Below are 13814 nucleotides of genomic sequence, written 5' to 3' on the forward strand. Positions count from 1 at the left end.
ACTTGTTGTAGTCTTTTTGGTTAGTATTTTATCTAATATTTTTGCATCTATGTTCATTAAGGATATTGGTCTGTAGCTTTCTTTTTTCTGTTCTTGGTCTACTTTGCTTTGGAATCAGAACAATATTTGGGTCATAAAAGAATTTGATAAGAATTCTTCTTTGCTTATTTTGTTAAACAATTTGTATAATATTGGGATTAGTTGCTCTTTAAAAGTCTGATAAATTCACTTATGAATCCATCTGGCCCTAGAGATTTTTTATTTGGAAGTTCCTTGATGGCTTGTTCAATTTCTTTTTCTGAGATGGGATTAAGTATTCTATTTCCTTTTTTGTTAATATAGGCAATTCATATTTTTGTAGATATTCACCTATTTCACCTAGATTGCAATAATTATTGCCATATAGTTGGCAAAATAGTTCTTAATAATTACCTTAATTTCCTCTTCATTAGATGTGAGATAATCCTTTTCATCTTTTTTGGGGGGGGGTGTTAAATATGTTTTATTTTAAACAACCTACATGACATGTTTTTAAAAACAATGCCTCCACTCCAAATAAATCAGGTCAAAAATAAATGAATAAAGCTCAAGATGATATCAGTCCAAATTTGTCCAAGTCCTGGTGTTGTGTAGATGACAAAAAGCAGCAGCCAGTTATGATGACAGGTGATCCAAAGTAATCAGCTGAATTTGTTAACATTTCTCCATTTCTAAACCATACTTAAAGAAAATCATATATGGGGTCACACCATTCTCACGGAAATCCAAGAGAGCCACCATGCCATCTGGATTCATGTTTTCACCTATGAAGAACTGATAGTTATTAAAATTAGCAAGGGTATGTTTGCTTTGTTCTGTAGCTCCCATAATAAAAGGTTTTACTCTATCTGGCTTCTGTTCTTCAAGTCTGCCTTTGATTGATTTCATGTAGTCTTTGATATACTTTTTGTAAGATTCTTTTGTGAAGCTAGTTTCTTGCAGATGATGGTGTATAACTATATCAACTCCAGTGATTACAGTGGCATCTGTTCCTTCACCTTCAGGACCTTCAGCAGAGGCATTTCCACCAATAAGTGAATCATCAATGGTACCCTCTGTCTTACTGACCAACTTCCCCTCCACCTCCAGGCACAGCCCGTGATCTCCCGGATCTTGTAAATATCTGAGAATATCTCATCATGGCTGATGAGGTCCCGGTAGATATTCATGGTGGTGGAAGGAGGGAGTGGTGGAGGTGGGGCTAGCGCTGAGGGGGCCTGGAGCTCAGTGTGAGCAGGATGCAGCTGGAGTGGCACTTGGGGGAGGAGGGGAGAGTGAGTGGAAAAAGTCTTTTCATCTTTGATACTGTTAATTTGATTCTCTTCTTTATTTTTAAAATTAGATTAATAAGTACTTTATTTTATTTTTTCAAAGTACCAGTTTCTCATCTTATTTATTAGTTCAATAATTCTTTTACTTTCAATTTGATTAATTTTTAGGCTCTCCAATTTAGTTTTTATTTGGGGATATTGTATTTCTTCTTTTCCAAAAATGTTTATATTGAAAGCCCAATTTATTGATCTCCTTCCTCTCTATTTTTTTGCTATACACACTCAGAGATAGAAATTTTCCCCTGAGTACTGCTTTGGCTGTGTCGCATAGATTTTGATATTTTGTCTCTTCACTGTCATTCTCTTTAATGAAGTCCACAATTGTTTCTATGATTTCTTTTCTGATCCATCAATTTTGCAGAATTAGATTATTTAGCTTCCAATTAATTTTAAATTTGCCTTTTTATGGACCTTTGTTGATTATAATTATATGTCACCTTATGATCTGAAAAAATTGCATTTATTATTTCTGCTTTTCTATATCTGTTTGCAATATTTCTATGCCCTAGTAAATGGTCGATCTTTATACTACTGAGAAGGAAGTATATTCCTTTTTCATCCCTGTTCAGTTTTCTACAGATATCTATTAACTCTAATTTTTCTAACAATTCATTCAATTCCCTTCTTTCTTATTTATTTTTTTGGTACAATCTATCTACTTCTGAAAGTGGAAAGTTGAGATCCCCCACTAGTATTTTCTTATTAATCTATGTCCTCCTTCAGCTCCTTTAGTTTCTATTAAAAAATCTAGATGCTATACCATTTATTTGGTGCATAAATGTTTAGTAATGATATTACTTCATTGTTTATAGTAGCCTTTAGCAAAATGCAATTTCCTTACTTATCTCTTTTTAATCAAATCAAATTCTGCTTTATCTTTGTTGGGTATCATGAATGCTACTCCCATTTATTTTACTTTAGATAATGCATAACAAATTCTGTTCTGGTTTTTAATCTTAATCTGCATGCCAATGTGCCTCAAATGTGTTTCTAGTAAACAACATATAGTAGGATTTGGGTTTTTAATCTGCTCTGCTTTCAGCTTCAGTTTTATGGGTTAGTTCATCCCATTCTCATTCATCATTAAGATTACTGTGTATTGCCCTCTATCATATTATCCCCTTTAGATCCTGCTCTATTCCCTTTCTCTCTGTTCTTGGTCACCAGTATTTTCCTTTTTCTTTCCCCCCAACTTCCCCCTTTCCCCAATGTCCCCCTTTTCTTGACTTATTCTCCTTCTACTTTCCTGTAAGGCAATATAGAATTCTACACCCCACTGAGAATACTTGTTTTTCCCTCTCTGAGCCAGTTACAACGAGAATAAAGTTTAAGTATTGGCCATCACTGCTCTTATCCTCCCCTCTCTATAATGATTTTTCATGCTGCTTTATGTTATATAACTTACCCCATTCTATCTCTCCCTTCCATTTTCTCTCAGTACTACCCTCTCTTTCACCCCTTGATTTTTCCCCAAATATCATTCATATACCTAAATATCATACATACATATCATTACATAACATCATATTTATATACACATCATATCACTGTACATTATCATATATATCAGATTATCATAATCAGCTTACTTCCTTACCCTTTTCTATGTTCTCTACTACTAAGGGTAATTCTGAGAATTATAGGTATCCTTATTATATGTAGACATTTAAAAACTTTTATCTTAATGTGTCTATTAACTTTTCTCTTTCATATTTACCTTTTTGGTTTCTTTTGTGTCTTATGTTTGGCCTTAAATTTGACCTCTGACAAAGGTCAAATTACTCAAATTTATAAAGAGCTAAACCAATTGTACAAAATATGCCATTCTCCAATTGATAAATGGGCAAGAGACATGAATAAGTAATTTTCAGTTAAATAAACCAAATTATTAATAAGCACATAAAAAGGGTTCTAAATCTCTTATAATCAGAGAAATGCAAATCAAAACAACTCTGAGGTATCACCTCACACCTAGCAGATTGGCTAATATGACAGCAAAGGAAGGTATTGAATGCTGGAGGGGATGTGGCAAAGTTGGGACATTAATTCATTGCTGGTGGAGTTGTGAATTGATCCAACCATTCTGGAGGGCAATTTGAAACTATGCCCAAAGGGCAATAAAAGACTTTGATCCAGCCATAGCACTGCTGGGTTTTTACCCCAAAGAGATAATAAAGAAAAAGACATGTACAAGAATATTCATAGCTGCGCTTTGTGGTAGCAAAAAAATTGGAAAATGAAGGGATGCCCTTCAATTGGGGAATGACTGAACAAATTGTGGTATATGTTGGTGATGGAATACTATTGCAGTCAAGGAAATAATAAAGTGGAGGAATTCCATGGAGACTGGAACAACCTCCAGGAATTGATGCAGAGTGAGAGGAGAAGAACCAGGAAAACACTGTACACAGAGACTGATACACTGTGGTACAATCGAATGTAATGGACTTCTCCATTATTGGCAATGCAATGACCCCAAACAACCTGGAGGAATCTAGGGGGAAAACCACTATCCACATCCAGAGGAAACACTGTGGGAGTAAAAACACCAAAGAAAAACAACTGCTTGAATACATGGGTTGAAGGGATGTGGTTGAGGATGTAGACTCTAAATGAACATTCTAATGCAAACAACAACATGAAAATAGGTTCTGATCAAGGACACAAGTAATACCCAATGAAATTGCATGTTGGCTGCAGGAAGAGTGGGTGGATGGGAGGGAGGGAAATAATGTTATTATTGTAACCGAAGAATAATGTTCTAAATTGACTAAATAAACTAATTCAAATGGAAAAAAAAAAGAATCCTAGAGAATCAACCAAAAAGCTAGTCAAAACAATCAACAGTTTTAGCAAAGTGGCAGGATACAAAATAAACCCACATAAGTCATCAGCATTTCTCTATATATCCAACCCATTTCAGCAGCAAGAATAAGAAAGGGAAATTCCATTTAAAATCACCCTAGACAATATAAAATACTTAGGAATCTATCTGCTGAGACAAACACAGAAACTATATGAACACAACTACAAAACATTCTCGACACAATTAAAAGTAGATCTAAAGAATTGGAAAAACACTGATTGCTCAAGGGTAGGATGAGCTAACATAATGAAAATGACAATCCTACCCAAATTAATTTACTTATTTAGTGGCATACCCATTGAACTACCAAAACACTTTTTTAGTGAATTAGAAAAAAAAAGCATAACATAGTTCATTTGGAAGAACAGAAGATCAAGGATATCCAGGGAAATCATAAAAAAAAAATGCAAAGGAAGGAGGACTTGCAGTTCCAGATCTCAAACTATACTATAAAGCAGTGGTTATCAAAACAATTTGGTACTGGTTATAAGACAGAAAAAAGGATCAGTGGAATAGACTTGGGGTAAATGACCTCAGCAAAAGTCTATGATAAACCCAAAGATCCCATTTTGGGGGACCAAAATCCATGATTTGATAAAACCTGCTGGGAAAATTAGAAGACAGTATGGGAGAGATTAGGTTTGGATCAACATCTCATACCCCACACCAAGATAAATTCAGAATGGGTGAATGACCTGAACATAAAGAAGGAAAGTATAAACAAATTAGGGGAACACAGAATAGTATACATGTCAGACCTTTGGGAAGGGAAAGACTTTAAAACCAAGCAAAACTTAGAAAGAGTCACAAAATGTAAAATCAATAATTTTGATTATATCAAATTAAAAACTTTTTGTGCAAATAAAACTGATGCATCCAAAATTAGAAGGGAAGCAACAATTTGGGGAACAATCTTCCTTACATAAACCTCTGACAAAGGTCTAATTACTCAAATTTATAAAGAGCTAATCCAGTTGTACAAAAAATCAAGCCATTCTCCAATTGATAAATGGGCAAGGGACATGAATAGGCAATTTTCAGTTAAAGAAATCAAAAGTATTAATAAGCACATGAAAAAGTTTTCTAAATCTCTTATAATCAGAGAAATGCAAATCAAAATAACTCTGAGGTATCACCTCACACCTAGCAGATTGGCTAACATGTCAGCTATGGAAAGAAATGAATGCTAGAAGGGATGTGGCAAAGTTGGGACATTAATGCATTGCTGGTGGATTTGTGAATTGATCCAACCATTCTGGAGGGCAATTTGGAACTATGCCCAAAGGGTGATAAAAGACTGTCTGCCCCTTGATCCAGTCATAGCATTGCTCGGTTTGTACCCCAAAGAGATAATAAGGAAAAAGACATGTACAAGAATATTCATAGCTGTCCTCTTTGTGGTGGCAAAAAATTGGAAAATGAGGGGATGCCCTTCAATTGGGGAATGACTGAACAAATTGTGGTATATGTTGGTGATGGAATACTATTGTGCTCAAAGGAATAATAAAGTGGAGGGATTCCATGGGAACTGGAATGACCTCCAGGAATTGATGCAGATTGAGAGGAGTGAACCAAGAAAACATTGTACACAGAAACTGATACACTGTGGTACAGTCGAATGTGATGGACTTCTCCATTAGTGGCGATGCAGTGATCCTGAACAACTTGGTGGAATCTATGAGAAAAACCACTATCCATATCCAGAGGAAACACTGTGGGTGTAAAAACACTGAAGAAAAAAGAATTGCTTGAATACATGGGTGGAAGGGATATGGTTGTGGATGTAGACTCTAAATGAACATCCTAGTGAAATAAGTTCTGCTAAAGGACACAAGTAATGCCCAATGAAATTGCGCATTGGCTGCAGGAAGAATGGGTGGACGGAATGGAGGGAAATAATGTGATTGTTGTAACCAAGGAATAATGTTCTAAATTGACTTATTAAACTTATTCAAATGGGAAAAAAAAGAGTTAGAGTTGGATTTGAACCCAGGACTTCCTGATTGCAAATCCAGCATTTTACCTATCAAATAAAATATACTTCTTTCAATTAAAAAAAAAGAAATGAAATATATACCTTTGATTACTTAAAATGAAAAAAGCTTCTACACAAATGACATTAGGGAATCTAAAATTTAAAAAAAAGTTGTGATTGAAAATGTGGTTGAATAAGAAAAAATCTTTATATATTATTTCTCTGAAAAGGGTTTAATATGTAAGAGATATATACACATATATGTGAATGTACATGTATATACATATGTACATATACATGCATATTAATACATAAATGTACTTACTCATTGACATATATTAAATATATGTGTATACGTGTCTACACACATATATATTAGTCATTCCCTAATGTATATGTATATGAATAACTAGTTCTAAAAGAAGTATAGAGTATTCATAACCACATAAAAATTATTATAAATCATAATAGAAAGAGAAATACAAATCAAAGTAACTCTATGATTTCCCCTTACACAGTGAAAATTTCCAAAAAATATAGCAGTCAGTGTTGGAAGGGGTTTGGATAGATAGGTACACTAATGCTCTATTAGTTGTGTTGTAAGCACTTGGAATTATGCAAATTAAGTGACTAAAATGTTCTTAAATTTTTATTTTATTTTATTTTATTTTTTATAAAACCCTTACCTTCTGCCTTGGAGTCAATACTTTGTATTGACTCCAAGGTAGAAGAGTGGTAAGGGCTAGGCAATGGGGGTCAAGTGACTTGCCCAGGGTCACACAGCTGGGAAGTGTCTGAGGCCAAATTTGAACCCAGGTCCTCCCATCTCTAGGCCTGGCTTTCAATCCACTGAGCCACCCAGCTTCCCCCTCTTAAATTTCTAACACAAGGGTCCATTACTAGAATTAAATTCCAATGAAGCCATCAATAAAAAAATTAAAAATTAAAAATCCCCATATACTCCAATGTTTAGAGTAGCTAAAAAGTAAAACCAAAATAAATGCTTATCAATAGGGGAATGGCTAAACAAATTGTGTGCCATAAAAATATAAGTAACATTGTATATGATAAACACAGAGAAGCATGGAAAGATCTAGATGAAGTGATAAAAAGAAAAGGAAGCAGAGTCAAGAAAACAGTATTTACAGTAGCTACAATAATTTAAGTTGTAACAGTGACACATCAAAAAAAGTTAAAGTCAATAGTAAATTTAACTAAAGATCAAGTAAGACTCAAATGAAAAGATATGAGAAGATAGCCCAAAGCTACCCCAGTGTGAAGATTAAAGATACACTACACTACATATGTGTTCAGACTTTCTCAATGCATGAATCAGTTTTGGTTTATTTTTTACTCCCTTAAAAAATACTGTTTGTCATAAAGGAGGGTTTCCAGAAAAGGGGAGGGAGAAGGGTAAAAGGGATACCATTGTCATATGAGAAAAAGAAAATATCAATCTTTTTAAAAAATGTTTTACCATTTTTATCATGTCTCATTTCTTTTTGTTTGTTTCTTTTTCTTTCCTTCCTTTCTTCCTTCATTTATTAATCTACTAGAGAATGAGGAAGATTTTGAAGGATCATCATCAAGGCCTTTCTAATGGGTGACATACGACATATTTCCCCAAATATGATATCCAGGAGCCTATTCTACCCCTTAGCAGGGACTTGTTATTTATAGAACACAAGGAAGCCAACTAAAATTAAAAAAAAATCACATTTTTAAAATTATTTATTTAATTTATTTCAAATTCAAAATTAAACCAAATTTGCTGGTTTCATTTGTACAAAATAAATGTACCTTCAAGTCATCTAATTTTAATTACTTTTTAAATGGCTTGTCTATGCTTTGTTTTTTATGATTATCATTTTAAACATTATTTTATTTGGTCATTTTCAAACATTATTCATTAGAAACAAAGATCATTTTCTTTTCCTTCCCCCCCTTCCCCTCCCATTGGCAATGCTTGATTCCTCTGAGTGAACATGTGTCTTCGTTCCAAGCTTATTTCCATGTTATTGTTTTTTTTGCATTAGGGTGTTCATTCAATCTTTCCTCAATCATATCCCCTCCATCCCTGTAGTCAAGCTGTTGCCTTTCCTCGGTGTTTTTACTCCCACCATTTGTCCTCTACTTGAGGGGAGTGTGTTTTTCTCCTTGATCCCTTCAGGTTGTTCAGGGACATTGCATTGACACTAATGGCAAAGTCCATTAAGTTCGTTTGTACCACAGTGTATCAGTCTCTGTGTACAATGTTCTCCTGGTTCTGCTCCTTTTGCTCTGCATCAATTCCTAGAGGTCATTCCAGTTCATATGGAATTCCTTCACTTTATTATTTCTCTGAGCACAATAGTATTCCACCACCAACACATACCACAGTTTGTTCAGCCATTCCCCAATTGAAGGGCATCCCCTCATATTCCAGTTTTTTGCCACCACAAAGAGCACAGCTATGAATATTCTTGTACAGGTCGTTTTACTTATTATCTCTTTGGGGTACAAACCCAGTAGTGCCATGGTTGGATCAAAGGGCAGGCAATCATTTTAGCGCCCTTTGGACATAGTTCCAAATTGCCCTCCAGAATGGTTGGATCAGTTCACAACTCCACCAGCAATGAATTAATGTCCCTACTTTGCCACATCCCCTCCAGCATTCATTACTTTCCTTTGCTGTCATGTTAGCAAATCTTGTTTATGCTTTATTAAATCTTGTACATGAATGGGGTCACATTGATTCTGTGTTGACTGAGGATATGCCTGTGTTTCACCAGACCATTTTCTTAAATTGATTTTTCCAAAAACAAAATCTTAAAAAATATTATTTTCCCTGCTGGGATCAAATATTATTTTTTAAAATGAGAGAAACCAAACAGGAGGTGTAGCTTTATCTCAACCCTTTACAAGTTAAACATTCAGAATCTTTGCTTTTAAAATAGATGAGTGTAAAATTGTATTAAGCCACATAATGTCAAATGAACTCTAATGGACCTGCTATTGCCAATATCCATTTGTGAGCAGGTATGGCTAGAGAAAAAGGTCTGGGCTATGGAAAAACCAATTTGCTCTATCTTTAGCTTGAAGCACCTGAGAGCCTGACTGTCTAGCACCTTCATTTTTGGCTTCTAAAAAGCAAACACTTCATTCAAACTGAGAAATTCTTGCCTGATCCAATAAAAAAAATAATCATTAAGCAAGAAGATTTTCTGTCAAATACCTGTTGCTTTTATAGCTGTCATATAGTAGCTTGCATACCCAGTATAATTTCCTACTTCTCTAGAGGTAAGGTGTGAGGTAGGATTTAGGATTTACTTTTGGAGAGGTAAGTGATCTAGCATCTATCTTCCTCTGGTTGTCATCCCTTCATGCTTGGGGGAGTGGAGAGAACTAAAGAGGGAAGTCCCTTGACTGAGTTTTTTGGCAGCCTGAAGCCCAGTAGATAGATTTGTATAGAATTCTTTTAGCTGTCATGTTGATGGATAGGGTATTGGGGAATCCATTCAACCAGAGTAAATGAGGGCACTCACTCATTCATCATTTTTTACCCTCTCTCCCTATTAAACATGAAGCCAGAACTACAGAGCAAGTCTAAACTTGTCTAGGCCATGGTGCCAAAGGATAAACAGACCTGTGTTCATGGATCTACATATGGCATGCATTTGAGAAGTGTAATGCAACTATCTCTATCCTCTAGCTATACAATCAGATAATCTTGTATGTTTGAGGACCAAAGGGATTGGTGGTAAATGCTTAATAACTAGCTCTTCAAATAGAACTAAACAAAACAAAAAAGTATGCACAAAGTGTTGTTAAATTTAATCTGCATTATGAAATTTTCTCTATCACTTTTCTTAGTCTAGGCAATTATTTCAATTTAATTAATTAACATTTATTAAATACCTGTTATATTCCAGGAACTGTGCTCAGTCCTAAGCATATAAAGTAAAGCAAAAGATAGTCCTTGCTTTCAAGGAGCTCACAGTATAAAAGGAGAAGACAACAGGCAAACAACCATGAGCCAACAAACTATGTATATAAAAAATTAAAATAATGGAGAGAGCACTAGAAATAAAGGGGAATCAGAAAAGGCTTCCTGACCAAAGCAGGATTTTACCTGGGATTTGAAAGAAGATAGGGAATATCACAAAGAGAGACTGTTTTGTTTTGTTTTGTTTTGTTTTGTTTTGTTTTGTTTTGTTTTGTTTTCCCCAGAAAGTACATACCACCATATCTGTGGTGTATTCTTATGAACCCCTGAAGATAGTCTAATTAGATGAGGTTTTGGCCAAGACACCCCAATACCTAATTATGCTTTTTGTTTGACAAAGGAACCCTGGCTTGTAGTTTTTCATCCCAGAGCCTTTCTTTCCCATTAGCTTTCTTTATTCCACCAGTGATTTCAGACTAACATTTAATTGGACATCTAATGAAGATTTTTTTAGAATTGAAAATCATCCTTTTGACCAGTTTAGCTCTAATTATTGTAAAATGAATACAAATTATCTTGTGGATGTGAAGAAGAATTATTAAGAATTCCTAGTTCAGTATATTAAACTGTGTTCTCTTATTTTCCTTCCTTCAAGTTTCCCTACTGTCATTTCATTTTCCATTCAATTTTGTAGAATATAATATCAAAGTAGTCAGGGTTGCATCGTAGAGTCACTCCTGGATTGAGAGCCAAGATACTGTAATGCTAATTCTCCCTCTATCTATAACTTGATTTGTAGTGTATAAGAACTCATGCAATACTTAAAATTAAAAGATTAAGTAAGATAATTTCTAGTCCCTTCTAGTTCTAACCTTCTTTGATTCCAGACATAGTATTTAAATTAGCTGGTATTTCAGGGTTTTATTTCTGGGCTACAAAGAAACTAGAATAGACACATATGTATTTCACTTTTCTATGCAGGTTTTAGTGTTTTTATTTCCTTGTCATTCTGAGGTATGAGCTTTTTAAATTATAAAATCTTAAGATTTTGACCTGGAATAGTCATTAGGCAACATGTTGTCAAAGTTCATATTTTTCTCTGTCATTCTACATCTGCTATTTAAAGTTTCAAAGTATCCCTAAATTAATGAATCTTTAAAAGAAACTATAGATGTCTTCCAAATTCTTGCAAAAATTCAAATTTCCATATGATATTAGGAGTGTGTCACAAAAGTAGGTTGATTCACTTCTTAAGAACTGTCCACGGTTGACCCTACCACATAGATACACACTGGCCATAGAGACAAGCTGGGAAACGGACAGAAGTCCAGAGCTGGAGCAATGTCAGTGATGGACCCTAAAACTGTACAGGACCTGACTGCTGTGGTTCATACTCTTCTATAGCAGATGTAGGACAAATTTCAGACCCTGTCAGACCAGATAATTGGCTAAGTTGATGATATGAGCAGTCACATTAATGATCTGGAGAAAAACACCCATGACCTTATGACCCAAGCAGGGGTAGAAGAAATAGAAGGGGAAAGCAAAGTGTCAGCTACACATAATAGTTAAAGATCTTGTTAACCATTTAGAGTGAACTCTTGAAAGTGTTTTTCACAAGCCAAGATGTGAAGGGACAGATTTTCTCAACTAACTACTATGTGCAAACATTTTATAAAGCTTGTATTCTTGGAATATGCAGTTTAGTTAGGTTTCAAGGTGATTTATTTTTTTGATTTCTTGTATGTGGTAGCTTCAAGTCTATGATATAAAATGTGTAAATATTAGTAAATTGAAATTTGAACTACTGGCTAAAATTTTCAAAAAATTTAGTACATTTTTTGTCAAGTCATTTGTCATTCCTTTTGTAGTAGTTTCAGTTTAATAATAAATTAGTACAAGTTTTTTTTAAGAAATGTATTAATTTTTTCAACTATCAGATTCTCTTTGTGAACTGAAACACCTAGAATCAACAGTTGGTAATTCTTAGCACAAAATTACTGTTGTACTAAGTACAAATAAATGATATATTGACCATATTTTTAAAATAAACAAAAAAATTGAGCATTTTATTTTAGTGTCATTGTTATGTTTCCATGATTGAGAAGTGTACTTGAGAATCTATTGTAAAAAGCCCCAGAAAGGAGATGAAAATGATTGTAACTGTTGCCATTTTTAATACACCAGACAATTTGGATTGTGACAATAGTATCTCAGTTCCTCTCAAATAACAAGGACAGAAAATATCTTATAAAGATGCATTGCTTTCACTGATTGGAATTTCATGTAGTGTAACACTTCAGTCTTTCATTATATCAAAAATGTTTACTGTAAGAACATAAGGGGTTTTAAAACCCTCCTGCTATTTACTTGTGTTATTGATTTTAAAAAGCATTTGTTGATTAGAAGAAAAAGCAAGTGACCATTGTGAATTTTTGCATACTGACTGACAAATGCCCTTAATGTAAGTTTGTATTTTTTTAAAGAAAAATTGTGAGTTTTATTGTTCACTTTTTTTAAGTAAATGCTTGCAAAATAACACTTTTATAATAGATTGTAGGTGGAATGGAAAATACCAAACATTGTCATCATGACATCCCTTTTTTTTTATCAAGGAATGAGGGACAGAGATGGGACACACAGATGACTGACTCATCAAATTACTCTTGAGTGAAAATAAAAAAAGCAAAACAAAACCAAAGCCAAGGTAAGCTGAAGGATGATCTAGAATCAAAGGGAGCCATTTTTCCTGTAAATGAATTTTTAAGTGAATATTTTGTGATTGTAGGAGAAATTTTCCATATCACCAGATAATTTATTATATTATATATGTATATATATATATATATGTAATAAAGCTATGAAATAAAAAAGAACCATCCAGAAATTTAAGTATGTAGTAACCTAAAAATCATGACCCCCCAAAAAAAGCCTAGACATCATACTATAGGAAATTATCTAAAAATACTGCTGAAATCCTTGAACACAAGGGTAAAATAGATATTGAAAGAATTCACATATCACCTCCAGCATTAAATCCCCAAATGACAACACCCAGAAATGTCATAGCCAAATTCAAGAATTCCTAGGCCAAGGAAAAGTTACTGTAAGCTTCTAGAAAGAAACAATTCAGATATCATAGAGCATCAATTAAGATTACACAGGATCTGGCAGCATCCACACGGAAGAACTGGAAAGTATGGAATATGATATTCTGGAAGGCAAGGGAACTGGATCTACTACCAAGAATCAACTACCAAGCAGAACCAACTATATTCATTCAAGGAAAAGTAAGGTCACTGAATAAAATAGAAGATTTCTAAGCAATCCTGAAAAAAGACCAGAGCTAAACAGAAAATTTGATACCCAAATACAGAAATCAAGAGAAACATAAAAGAGGTAAATAAGAAAGAGAAAAGAATTTAAGAGCATCAATAATGTCAAATTGTATATATTCTTATATGGAAAGATGATATCTGTAACTCTTTAAAATATTATTATCATAGTATCTGGAAGAAGAATATATAGAGGGAGCAGTGGTAAATTGTTTAGGATGATATATCAAAAATACAAAAAACAAGGGGAGTAAAAAAAAGAGGATAATACTAAAAGAAATGGGAAAAGAAGTAATGAGGTAAAACATTGCATAAAGAAAGGAAGGAAGAGGTTGGTGACAGA

At 34.0% G+C, this 13814-nt stretch overlaps 2 pseudogenes; one reads left to right on the plus strand and one right to left on the minus strand.

The window, feature by feature from the left end:
- Nucleotides 1-497: 497 nt before the first annotated feature.
- LOC100012840 (translationally-controlled tumor protein-like) lies at nucleotides 498-1208 on the minus strand (annotated as a pseudogene).
- Nucleotides 1209-11477: 10269 nt separating this feature from the next.
- Nucleotides 11478-11708, plus strand: LOC130458848 (heat shock factor-binding protein 1-like; annotated as a pseudogene).
- Nucleotides 11709-13814: the final 2106 nt, after the last annotated feature.

The sequence above is a fragment of the Monodelphis domestica genome, chromosome 1, assembly GCF_027887165.1.
Source record: "Monodelphis domestica isolate mMonDom1 chromosome 1, mMonDom1.pri, whole genome shotgun sequence".
Lineage (NCBI taxonomy): Eukaryota > Metazoa > Chordata > Mammalia > Didelphimorphia > Didelphidae > Monodelphis > Monodelphis domestica.